General features: G+C 46.7%; 1 long non-coding RNA gene across 2 annotated transcripts in view; it reads right to left on the bottom strand.

The window, feature by feature from the left end:
* Positions 1–9,020, bottom strand: part of LOC116952518 (uncharacterized) — a 64,725-nt gene extending 55,705 nt beyond the window's left edge. For both annotated transcript variants that reach the window (XR_012947058.1, XR_012947059.1), the window contains exon 1: positions 8,132–9,020. This is a non-coding gene — a long non-coding RNA (uncharacterized LOC116952518). The remainder of the gene's footprint in view (positions 1–8,131) is intronic.
* Between the last annotated feature and the right edge of the window lie 4,566 nt (positions 9,021–13,586).

Here is a 13,586-nt window from a genome sequence, read left to right as displayed (position 1 = left end):
TTTGGTTCTTTCGGTAAAGTCACGTATAAATAGAAAATAAATTAAATTTCGATTTAAAGCTTTCGTGACTGCAAGGATTCATCTTCTTTGGTTCTTTCGGTAAGGTCACGTAGAATGAGAATAAAATAATAAAATAACACAATAAAATTATCATGACGTTTCGGCCAGAACGCAAGCAGCCGTCTTCAGGTGAAAGGTACAGACCTGTCGGGACGACAGAGCTTCAATGAACGATGTTAAGATTCGTAGCGACTTTTAAGCTGGTTGGGAGAAGTGAGGCACCTTGACAAAGGGGTTTACATATCAAATAGCTGAGGGATTAGCTTGTGACTGGTCACAGGAATGGCTATGTAACTTTCAACTGAAGACGGCCGCTTGCGTTGTGGCCGAAACGTCGTGAGAATTTTATTGTGTTATTTTATTATTTTATTCTCATTCTACGTGATCTTACCGAAAGAACCAAAGAAGAATAAATTACATAATAACATACGACGTTTCGATTGCAAAGCAAGCAATAATCATCAGGTACAAATGAAAGAGAAACACACCTAGTAAACTTAGAAATATAATGCAACACAGCGCAGAAAGTCGGCAGACACAACAGTCAACATCCTACCTGGATGATTACGTCCAAGAGAGAGACAAGACACAGAACCGGAGACATACACAGACACACAAGTGGAAAGAGTTAACACAGAGACACAGAGAGAGAGACGCATGGGCACACAGAGAAACAACGTCTCTGTGTCGAGGCCTTAAATAGTTAGAGAGGGGGTACAGAGAGAGAGGGGGGGGTTAGAAGACCATGTGTTACTTGTGTGTTGACCGATTCTGTGTCGCATTACATTGCATTTCCAAATTTTACTAAGTTAGTTTTATTTAGTGTTGCCTTCGTCTCTGTCTCCCCTCGGTTGTTGCAGCGTTGGCGGTGGATCTCTCATTGTGGGATCTCCCATTGACATGCTAATTCTTCTAACCCCCCCCCCCCTCTCTCTGTACCCCCTCTCTAACTATTTAAGGCCTCGACACAGAGACGTTGTTTCTCTGTGTGCCCATGCGTGTGTCTCTCTCTCTCTGTGACAATGACCCAAAACACACGGCCAAAGCAACAAAGGAGTGGCTCAAGAAGAAGCACATTAAGGTCCTGGAGTGGCCTAGCCAATCTCCAGACCTTAATCCCATAGAAAATCTGTGGAGGGAGCTGAATGTTCGAGTTGTCAAACGTCAGCCTCGAAACCTTAATGACTTGGAGAAGATCTGCAAAGAGGAGTGGGACAAAATCCCTCCTGAGATGTGTGCAAACCTGGTGGCCAACTACAAGAAACGTCTGATCTCTGTGATTGCCAACAAGGGTTTTGCCACCAAGTACTAAGTCATGTTTTGCAGAGGGGTCAAATACTTATTTCCCTCATTAAAATGCAAATCAATTTATAACATTTTTGACATACGTTTTTCTGGATTTTGTTGTTGTTATTCTGTCTCTCACTGTTCAAATAAACCTACCATTAAAATTATAGACTGATCAAATTCTTTGTCAGTGGGCAAACGTACAAAATCAGCAGGGGATTAAATACTTTTTTCCCTGACTGCATATATTTTTTTAGCCTTGCGTTCGAGCCATTGTTTTTGGTGGTGGTGGTGCTGCTGTAAAGGTATACATTAAAATACCTGTAACAAAAAAGGCCACATTAACGCAAAATGAATGTTTGATTTCAATTAGAATCTCAGCACACAATTCAGTGAACCATCTTGAACCAGACAAATTATAATACTATCATATCACGAACACCCGAGAGATATATAACAAAAATATTCGTCCTGATCCTACGGAACATTTTTTTTAATGGCGTTCAGTAATGCTTTGCTAAACAATGGCACATTTGATGGAATTCAGGATTTGTTTCCTTCTCTGTTTGGTAAAGATATGACAATTGAGACTCTATCTTTTTAATGTTTCAGGCCACGAGTCTCTGTTACCCGGGGATTTGTTAAAAGGCCAACAGCAGGGCAGATGCAAGGGCACGAAAGCAGCTGGCATCAACATAGAATTGATTAATCAATGCAATCTCTTACGGGAAAATACTTAACATTTATTTATTTATATGTACACATTTTAGTGGTGCCATACATCATCATTTACAGAGCGGTAATGTGTAGCTGGAGTGGTGGCTCGTTGATTTGCACACTGCGCTCGGAACCCGGCGACCCTGGTTTGATTACCGGGCCTGGCTAACATCAGTGGTCAGCGAGATCACAACTGGTCCTGACTCACAACTTCACCAATCCCCATTGAACCATCTTCATCCGGTCGTGGATTGACCATGGGCCGTCAATTAAAATAAATCGCAGTTTAAAATCAATAGCCAACTCATTCTGAAGCGTACCTTTCGAGTATAACAAAGGCGTTAGATTCTACATCAAAGTAAATTAACCACAGGATACGAGTGAAGAACTAAACAATGATCGCTGCAAATCTGGGATGAGGATAATTGTGATCAGAATAAAGGTAATATCCAACAAGCTCACTCAAAATCTAAAGTAAAATAATTGCTGCAGTGACACAACTGCAAGACAGAAGATAAAATATACAGTTTAACACATAGTAGGCTTTCGCGACAAATATCCATTTAGAGGTTTTGTTTTGCGTTAAATCGCGTAAATATAAATGCGTCGTTAAACCCGCCACCACCCGACACAGCCAAGCAGTAAGGTTTGTCACGAAAACAAAACATCGCAATTCGGTACTAGTTCAGTACACCGGCTGTGTGTTGGAGAGTAAACCCACGACATTAACAATTCGAGTGCCGTGACATCTCGCCGGGAATTACAACAACAACAACCAGCATTATCAGGCGGTCTTGTGGGTAATTATTGAAGGCAGGCCAAGGTGAAATAATGAAATACAGAAGTACACCATAGCATGTCGGAGTGCTTTTTATAAAATCGAATTTGATAGCGAAAGCAACACACCAATGCGCCTTGATAACGGCTTCGAGTCTGACACATCTCCCGATATGAAATACGCGTCTCGGAAAGACCACGGATGACAACAGAATTGGAAGAGAAGCTTCAAGGTGCACAAAGAAGCGTGGAGAGGAGCATGCCGGGAATTACGCCGAGAGACAAAACGATGAACACGTGAGATTAACTTGCTGCACTTGACGACTCTCGGTTGAGTCGTGGGTGGCTGAAACCTGGCCTTAAACATTAGAGACCAATCTCTATTCTTTCACCGGTTATTAAAATATATTCGCTACCGAAAACGTCACAGTATCCTGCTCAGCAAGCAGTCTGGTCATCGATAGGATTACTGCACCACCACAGCAATGATGGATGTATTAAAAACAAAGTCAGTAACCTGGACAAAGGGCCACTACTGCTGTGCACTATTCCTAGATTTGTCAAAAGCCTGTGGTACTGTTGACCGTGATATTTTACTCACAAGACTCGGTCAACTAACATTTTCAGACAGCACAATAAAATGGGTTAAGAGCTACCTCTCAGACCGTTCTCAAAAGGTACACAGCCATAACATCTTGTCCACAAATATAAAAATAACAAAGGGTGATCACACAAGGTTCCGTGCTGGATCCAATTCTGTTTAATATTTAAACAATCGTGGACTGAACTTAAACCACTCACAATTAGATCTCTTTGCTGATGACGCTATCACGCTGATATCGAGTAAACCTCAAAAGGAAGTCAAACAGAATCTCCAAAATTATTTGACTTCATTCAATATCCATTTTCATCAATACAACTTATCTTATATCTACAAAAACTATGGTCGTGCTATTTTCTTGAAACAAAAATCCAGTTTCATTCCCTCCACCTATTACGGATATCAGAAACAACATCATTGAACAAACGGAGTGCTTGAAATACTTGGTTTCACTGATTGAATCGAAATGTACATTCCAAACCCATATTGATCACATTTAAAAGAAAATAAAATGCAAAAAATTAGATTTTTTTCCACAGAAACACATTTTCCCATTCTATAGATTTGTACGGTTAGCTACGTATGGTGCGATTTTTTTGTTTACATACATATATTTTGCCTGCAAATTGTTGAAGCTATCATTCTACTACTTTTGAACTCCTGTGACCCTGCTTATAGATCAGCTACTAATGAAATACTAAACGGACTAAACCCGCTTAATCACACTGCTCTTCGATTTCCACTGGATGCTCCATACAGGACTCACCATTGTGACATCTACTTAAAATCCATTCTCACATCACTTGATGCAAGGCGAAATCGACATTGGGCCCTGTTTATCCGTAACATTCTTATTGGCCAATCTGCACTGTACTTGGCTAATTCATTGACCCCGACTGTGAAACCCAAGAAACCTCAGACGTCCACCTAATTTCCTTCTAACTATCCCCACCATAAGATTTGCAAGAGCAGACAAACGCCTTTGCCGTTGCAGCACCCGACGTTTTGGAACAGCCCCGTATCCTCCCTTAACATCGCAAATCTTCCTTCAAAAATGACCCCGAGGCACAAGATGAGTGCCACATTTGCAAATGTTATTTGCAACTTTCATCCTTGATATCGATAGTTCAACTGTCGTGTTCAATTTAATTGCAGGAATACTTGCGTTGTTGCCTTGGTGTGGTTTGGGACTGTTGTTGTTGTTGTTTTTCTGCCTTGCCCAAGCTTGCATTTAGTGTTGATATTATCAGGAATTTATGTACTTTTGTTTATTATTTTCTGGTGACTCATCTTTTCTATACTTTACACGAATATATATTTGGCTTTGTTTGTTGTAACTTACTGACCTGCCCCTAATGGACATCTGTAAAAAAAAGAGTTCCATAGGCCATGGGATTCCTCCAGGATAAATAAATAGCTTAATTACTTTGCTGCACTTTATTGGAACAGACACTTGATCTTGGAACGGGCACCTGATCTTGTCAGGTCGAGGAAACTAAGCAGGTTTCAACCTGGTTAATAAGTGGATGGGATCCTGCCTGGGCATACCAGGTATTGTAAAACAGAGTGCTCCCTGCCATAGGAGTATGGAACATCCTCTCCTTCCTGTGGCATCAGAAATAGACGGGAAGATGGCTCAGTATGTTTCATCGCATGGGCGATGACTTTAAAAAAAATCAATGACGCAGTGGGTTATTTCAAGGAAAGCACGGTGAAATTGAATTATGTAAGTAATATTTTCATATATGTTTACCAGAATATTGATTTTTGAAAGTACATTTGCTGAGTGCATCTCAGTCGCCGCTCAATGCTAGCAATGCTGGTAAAGAAACATTGTAAAATAACAATTTACAGCACTTTGTTAATCTACTGCTGGATGAAGGCCTCCCTAAGCCTTTATCAGCAGCCATGTTCAATCCACCGCTAGATGAAGGTATCCATGTCCCCTTTCGGTAATGGGGGTTATTTGACCATACTTCACCACGCTGGTCCGTGCAGATAGGTGAAGGGGAGGGCCCAGGGGTGATTAAGATATCGCTCACTCCTGATGTTAGCCATGGCCAGAAATCTGAGATTGCCGAGTTCATAATAGTGCAGTGTGTTAACTACTGCACCACCGCTCCCACACTTATCACCAATTCGGTGTGAAACGGTTTAAGAAAACCCTGCCTGAATACCACACAGACATATGCATGTCAATGAGAGGAAACACAAAATATATGAAACGTGAAATATTTCAGTGTGACACCGACAGTACAGGGAGATACATGTTTAAATAAATACCCCCACAAAAGTAGCAGGGAGAATGTAAGTGGCACCTCGATGCCAAACGGGACGGGAGGGTGTCACGAGATTCTGCGCGATTCGACAACTCCCGCCGCCTCCACACAGCGCTGGGTCACGGGCCCATGGGCAGGGGCTCAGCCGCGCTCTGGAAGTTGGGCAGAGTTGTCGCTCTTCGCGATCGGTTCCTCGTGGTAACCGCGTAGATTATAGATGCACACACGCGCGTGCCCCGTGGCCAGGGTGGGAAGTGTGCTCCACACAGGTACAAATGATATGCGTTTGCGCAATCCGATTGCTACCTGTGTGAATTTGCGTGTGAACAGTGTGTGCGTGTTGACTGCATGTGTATGTGTGTGTGCTGTGTGTGTTGACCTCGTGTGTGTGTGCTGTGTGTGTTAACCGTGTGTGTGCGTGCTGTGTGTGTTGACCGTGTGTGTGCGTGCTGTGTGTGTTGACCGTGTGTGTGTGTGCTGTGTGTGTTGACCGTGTGTGTGTGTGCTGTGTGTGTTGACCGTGTGTGTGTGTGCTGTGTGTATTGACCGTGTGTGTGCGTGCTGTGTGTATTAGCCGTGTGTGTGTGTGCTGTGTGTTTAACCGTGTGTGCACGTGCTGTGTGTGTTGACCGTGTGTGTGCGTGCTGTGTGTGTTGACCGTGTGTGTGCGTGCTGTGTGTGTTGACCGTGTGTGTGTGTGCTGTGTGTATTGACCGTGTGTGTGCGTGCTGTGTGTGTTGACCGTGTGTGTGAGTGCTGTGTGTGTTGACCGTGTGTGTGCGTGCAGTGTGTGTTAACTATGAATGTCAGAATCCTTATTTATAGTGGAGGAATCCGATGAGCTATGAAGCTCTTTTTCACAGATGTTCAGCAGGTCGACAGATGTCCAGTAGATGTGTGCTGGCTGCGTGCGTGTTAAACCATGGATGTATGTGTGCTGACCGGAGGTTCAAAGTGTAAATGTTTGGGTTGTCCTTACAACCACCAGTGGCATCAGCCTTGCCTCTGAGAGCCAGTGGTCAAAAGTCCACTGCCCTCTGGAAAGGGACGGTCAGTTTGTTAACCTGGTTAACGAATAAAATTAATTTCTTTAAAAAAGAACATTCATTTACAAACCCCAGAAGATGATGAGCTAAATTGACCCCTGACCAGAAAGAGATTTCGCAACTCTCCGTCTGTTTCTTTGTCACTCTGCCACACTGCAATGTTGTACAAAAGCCACCTCTATTGGATCTGCTGTACACGTATGTATATAAAGAGGGCAATTTCATCCTTCGCGTGGAATATTGGACCTCTGCGAAACCACTTCAGAACAGTTATTTTCCCTACCTGTAAAATAATGCATCTGCCATGCTGCAGAAACGCTAATTAACGCACCCTCCAAAAAACCCGGCAATTCACGGAGGCCCATTAAAGATATGCGCAGGGTTCAATCATCTTGTGACAACGAGGGAGTTGAGACGAAGACAAATGGTCACCAGAGCTTGTGTTTGAGGCATTGCCTCTTCTTCAGCACCAAGGGGAGAGGGGAAAGGCGGACGATTGCAACTGATTGTCTGGTAAGGCGGATCTGCAGAAGGATCATTGCCTGAAACGACAGCTTATTGATTTATTTATGTTCCTGGCACGAGGCACTTGGTTCATAGTGAAGCACTCACCTACCTGTCTCTTCAGTCTCTTTCTCCCCGGCTACTGATCGCTTATTCCTTCCACCTTGACACACACGGCGCTCTGAGGATCCACTGTTTAGGGCGCATTATAAACCTCAATTATTATTTAACACGTAGGAGGCTTTCGCGACCAAAATCATCCACAATAGAGGTGCTTTGGGTTAGATCGCGTAAATATGTATCAATGTTGCGTAGTTAAACCCGCCACCACCCGACACAGGCAACTAGTAAGGGTTGTCGCGTATTTTACCAGGTAAGGCCCACTGAGATACAAGCATAAGCGGCCTAGACACAAATGATAGCTCAACAAAGTGGCTTGTCACGTGGAAATTTATATAGCAGCCAAATAATCTTAAACGCATGTTTCTAAATGTGGAGAGAAAACTGGTGCTCGCTAACAGAACATTTCCCAACATTCTGTTCAGTCTATACGGGGGATCTTTGTCTTTGTGTAAAATGCTTGTGTGGGTACGAATTCCTCTGCGAGTCCGTGTGTGCGTATTTCCGTGGTTGCACGTGTCTGTGCACGTACGTGAGTATGCTTTGATGCACAATTATGATGTGTGCGTTGCAATTATTGTGCGTGTGCCATCATGCGTGCTGATGTTGAGTGCCCGTACACATGCCACTCCAGAGTCTGCATGTGGGCACAATGACAGAAGCATTGGTAACAATATTCGTGTGCTTGCATGCGTGTGTAGGGAGCGATGGCGCAGTGGTTATTGCGCTGCATTACTCACCCGGCGTCCCGAGTTCGATTCCCACTCACGCCCAATGCTCGTTGGCCTTGGGGAAAAAAAAGTGGACGGGCGTAGGTGGCCACAAACCCCCTCGTGTGCCGTGCCGGCATTCGTAGGTGCTACTGGCTAACAGCACTTGCCCCAACAGTCTGTTACAGAACATACGAAGGATATTTGTATTTGCGTACGTGTGTGTGCGTGTGTGTGTGAGCTGCATTCGTTGACAATGCACATCACCCAATAACCACCACAGGCAACATGGGCAGACAATGGAAAGGTGAAGACGCCCAGATTGGCAGCGCAGAGGTGATAGCACTCGCAATGCAGCCTGACAAGTAGGTCAGTCACACACTGTGGGCGCCGTGCCATAGGCACCACTTCGTGTGTATCTCCGTGCAGCGTTCATCCTCGCCTCCAATGCTCAAACACCCGAAGAGAAAGATCTTAAGGCTTGAACACTGAGCGCTTTGTCACTCGCTGTGTTAATTCTGAGTAAACGCGGTAGTCGGATCAAGGAGCGTGTGTGCGCACGTTCGCTGTGCCCATCTCTCTTGCCAGCCCCGAGCCAGACGTGGAATGTATTGCACTCCTTTTGCTTGGGCCCTGCTCTCTTCTCCTCCGTGCGACAATCGTTGTTTACTTCCCGCACAGAGTGGCACTGTTTTACCGACCCTACATAGGGGGGTTGGGTGATGAGCTGGGTCGACTGGTGGCCGGAGTTCAAGCCCCACGTCCTTCCAGATCTTCCAGATGCGGCAGAACCCCCCACTGGCAATGAAAATAAGCAAAGGAAATAAAAACAAAATGTTATTAACATTAAATAATAATCATAATTCACGTTACACGTACGTTCGCTCGCTCCCCATTGCACGCAGCCAGACCCTCTCTTTCCTCCCTCCCTCCCCTCTTCCCTCCCCGTCGCGTTCACGGTCCACGGATCACGTTTCTGGGTCGCCGAGCGGAGCATCACTCCTAAGCGTGGTGCGGACCCGACACGTGTGCGTGCTCGCCCACCGTTAGTTTATTATTTTTACTTTTCCTTGTGTGCTGTCTGATCTAATGAGCGCGCCACAAATGAATGAACGGGCACGGCGGGGACATGGGATTTCACTGTCAACCCGGCGCACATCCCCATATCCATTCGACCATTGAGGGTGGAAACTTTATATTTTTGTTATTTTATTTATTTCCCTTCGTTGTGGAGAGTGGGTGGGAGGAGTGCGTTCATGTTACAGTCGTTAAAATGACCAATTTTTATTTATTTAATTATTACAAACAAAGCTGCGTGAGCTTAAGCTCTGCCCCACTTCAGTCTCGGGGCTGGGATTGATTCTGAATAATCGATATTATGCCCCGATTGGGAAACGAGTCAGGACTAGATACTTTTTTTATCAATAAGACCCTACCAAAAATTATAATCAATGGTGGCAATACATCAAAAAGGGGAAAAACCTATTATCATATTTTGGTACTGGCAAAGGAGATCCCATTGTGTAGCTGCTAACTCCGAGCTCTCATTACTCTGATAGTGCATTGTCTTTGGGCTGTTCGCCTTTTGGCGCTGTCCTCTGGTCTAACACCGTTTGAGACGAGGCTCAAAAGAAAGCTGTCTCTGGTGTGGACCAATCAGTTTCAAGGAAAATGCATATATTATCAGAGGATGTTTTTTGTTTGCATTCTAACCACAAGCATTGTGGTTAATGCAGACATGATTCCTTGTAAAAGGTTACAGTTTGGTGTTTTAACATCTTAACACCTGTTTTGTTGCCAGAAAAAAGGGGACAAACCTATTATCACACCAACACGTGTTTAATCGGGGACTGTACGTTTGCCAATGTACATAGTGCGCACAAACATAAACACACATCGGACTTGTATTTTGTTTTGAAATATAAATCAAGTCAAGGCCTCCAGTGTTGGTGAAGTGATGTGTGCATTTGTATTTCAGTTTTTAATCATATTATGATGGGTTTAAAAAACAAGCTGTTGTCAGCTTAGGCCGATTGCTTAAACGATTGACCAAACAGCTGCCGGGACAATTGCTCGAATGACTGAGCAAACGAGTGATCGCTGAATCGCTGGATTTAGAGTGGAAATGAAATGTTGGCTCATACGCAACAGGAGCAACAGCAGGGCTGTTCACGCGATCTGCTACTACTGGGTGTGCAAATCCCCACTGCTAGATGTTACCGGTTAAGACGCAATTTCAGAAGGGCTTTGCACCGCTGCATTTACATTAACTTTATTGGCCACCCATGGCAACGGAAACACATTTAAGCTCCGTATCAGATCGCTGCCTCATACCTATGCCATCCCCCAGACATTGTCCCAGAATGCTCCGCGTCCGTGCCATATGCCCCGAACCCCATGCAGTGTACGTCACGTTTAATCCCGTGGAGTGTAACTCGTGACTTTTTGGGGTTTTTTTTTTGCTTGGGCATGTGTCACCCCGTGGCCTAGATGTGGCAGCTCGCACGCACCCGCGTTGTCGTGAATAAAACAAATACAAGGGCGATGCAGGTGAACCGTCGGGCCCTCGGGGCTTTGGCAGCAGGGCTGGACTCAGAGAAGAGCCCCCACCACCCCCACCACCCCCACCACCCTCACCACCCCCCCCCCCCCCCCGAGTTCGAATCCCGGGCAGCGCTTTACTCGGCCCACCCTCCCTCAGGTGCAAATCAAAACGAGTCCCAACTTTGTGCGGCGCTAAACTCTGCTTCCCCAATGCGGATACTGGCACAACTTTGTCGTGGGCGGGACGTGGAAAATCCACCGGCGGCTCAAGAATGCCACTGGCAGTTAGCGCCACCCGATTGGCCGTTTGAGCGCAGAGAACCTCTCGCCCTTTGACCCTTCACGCGAACCCTCTCACTGGTCACCGCCGTCCTCGGCCACGGTCAATTCACTGCGGGATGAAGGCCTGCCTATGCCGTGTCGGCGATTGGGGCTGTTCGACCATATTTGACCACGGCGGTCAGCGTAGGTCGATGAAGGCGGGAGCCCAGGGCCGGTTTAGATAATAAAATCGCTTGCCACTGACGTTTGCCGTGGCCGGGAATGAAACTCAAGGCTGCCAAGCCACTGCACCACCATTCTAAGTTGTCCCTCCCGGCCCCATCATGATAACCACGACACAAAAATCTACGATTGCCAATAAGTTATTAAACATTGCTGTGTACGACCCATTGTAGAAAACAAAAACATCATCGCCGAGGCGTTATTGGATGCGGCGTGGCGTCTGGCCCGAGAAAAAGCCATTAAGAGAAACGCAGCTGTTGCAGCTATCACCACCGTGTCCTAACAAACATTTGTGCAAAGATCCCTGTTGTATTGGAGCTCTCGAGATGCGCACAGCTAAAGTTTTAATGAAGCGTGGGGCATGGGTAACGGTGATCTGACGTTTCCCGTCCCGGCGTCAACGTTAAAAACGGCAACCTGACGCAATTACGACGTGATGCGTCGCAGAGGCGCGCACGTGTCCTCCGCCCGGTTTCGATGTCACGCTCATTAAAGCGCGTCCCAAGGCCGGCACGCCCGGGTGTGCGGTGATGAATCAATGCTTTTGACGCGGCCTATATCTTCCCCGGCGCCCCTGTAATTCCGTTAGCGAGCGCCCGTCCGTTTTGGGGGATGATGAATGGGGTTGTTCCTCCTAATCAGGCTAACCTGCGCGTAAACATCGGCATGGAACCAACGGCGCTCGCCCTGGGTGCGGTGAGCCGCGGTCAACGCGACGCGAGATGCCGTGGAGCACCAATCCGACGGGAACGCGCGGCCGGCGACGCGATGGCGTTCGCCCAACGAGTCGGATTCTTCCTTCCTTCCCGCGACGAGCGCTTCGCTCAAAGGAAGCGTCGTTGTGATAGTGGTCACTCGACGTGGCCAGGTGGGAGTCCACCGAGACTCTCGGTTTATTTGTCGAGGGAGAACTGGGGGTGGGTGGGTGGGGGGTGTCATAGAAACATCGCAGCAATATAAAACAGGAGAAACAAAAGACGAGGAATATGATATCAATACAACCACACGTACAAGATAAACAATATTTAATTTCCCAGCCACACGTGGACGTGTTGTCATTCAGCTGCTGTGACCTGTCTGTCACCAACCGCATTTGAAATAAATAAATACACACAGCATATACTGTACACATGTACCTGCTTTTGCCGATTCCCCTGATGTGCACATCCCCTCATTTAGTGCAGGATCTTGAGATGCAGCGCCACTTAGGGGCTACGTAAATTCAGATTGCGTTGCATTGCACAAAGCAGTGATGGCCCTGGGAAATAGCGATTGTTTCTGAAAGATGATTCCTTTTCGAGATCGCCCATTCGAAAACTTCTAGCAGCACATTTATCAATCGAGGTCGGTTTCTCAATCAGTAGTGTGTAAAAAAAAGTTATTCAATCATAATAATACATTTACAGCTCTTTGTTAAACCACTACTAGACAAAGGCCTCATTATGCCACACTGCTTATGGCCGTTGTTGGACCATACTTCACCACGCTGGTCAGCGCGGGGTGGTTTCAGAGTGGGGGGGGGGGGGGCATAGAAAGGCTTGAATTATTGAATTGCGCTCGCTACTGCTTGTGCCCTTGGTCGGCAATCACACTCAGGTCAGCAGGTTCATCATCGCGCAGTAAATGAACCACTGCGCCACCGCTCAATCCACAATAATCAATAACCGTACACGTCCCCGGGGTGGGGGGGGGGGTGTTGCTGTGGAGTAGCGGTCACCACGCCCGACTTATTGCAACCCAGAGGTCACCGGTTCATTCTCCTGGCGCGGCAGCTGATGCGATGGGGCAAGTTCCTGAAACTCCCCGCCCCTTGCCCACCCGGCAGCATTTGGCGGCACGCTGGTTGCGGTTAGTCACGTGTCTCGGAGTCAAGTGTGTATGGGTTACTTCCACCTCCTCCAAGACGTCTTGCCAGTATAGAAGAGGAGGCCTCGAGTAGAGAGTGGAGGGCTCTCTCCAGAGCTCCCTATAGTCGAGACCCGTCCGCCAGCAGTGGCATGAGCGGGCAATTTCAGGGCTGCGTCTTTGACCTCTTTACAAGTGCTGCAAGTGGTGGGATATTCGGGCAATCAAAGTCACGAGCGTTTGGCGTGCGAGAGTGAACTGAAGTACCCCGTTCGTGCGATGGGGTGACACTCAAAGCCGCGCAGAAACATGCAATAATCCATTACTGTGGCGCTCTCTCCTGCTCGCCTCTCAGCCCAAGCCTATAACACCTGGCATTATCCGGCAGCCTCCCACTCAAGCACCAACCGGGCTTAACGCTGCTCAGCTTCAGATGCGGTGGTTTTGTTGAAGCTTCCAAGTTGGCAAGTTGATTCAAGTATTAACCGGGGCGAGGACTAAAGAGACTCCCCAGGAGAGAGCCTCATCTGCAAGAGTGTCCTGGGTCACCGACGTGACACGAACAGACACAACACGGTGGAGCTATGAAACG

The sequence above is a fragment of the Petromyzon marinus genome, chromosome 47, assembly GCF_048934315.1.
Source record: "Petromyzon marinus isolate PM22_M1 ecotype Great Lakes invasive population chromosome 47, UKy_Petmar_22M1.pri1.0, whole genome shotgun sequence".
Lineage (NCBI taxonomy): Eukaryota > Metazoa > Chordata > Hyperoartia > Petromyzontiformes > Petromyzontidae > Petromyzon > Petromyzon marinus.
This window is presented reverse-complemented; position numbering and strand designations above follow the sequence as displayed.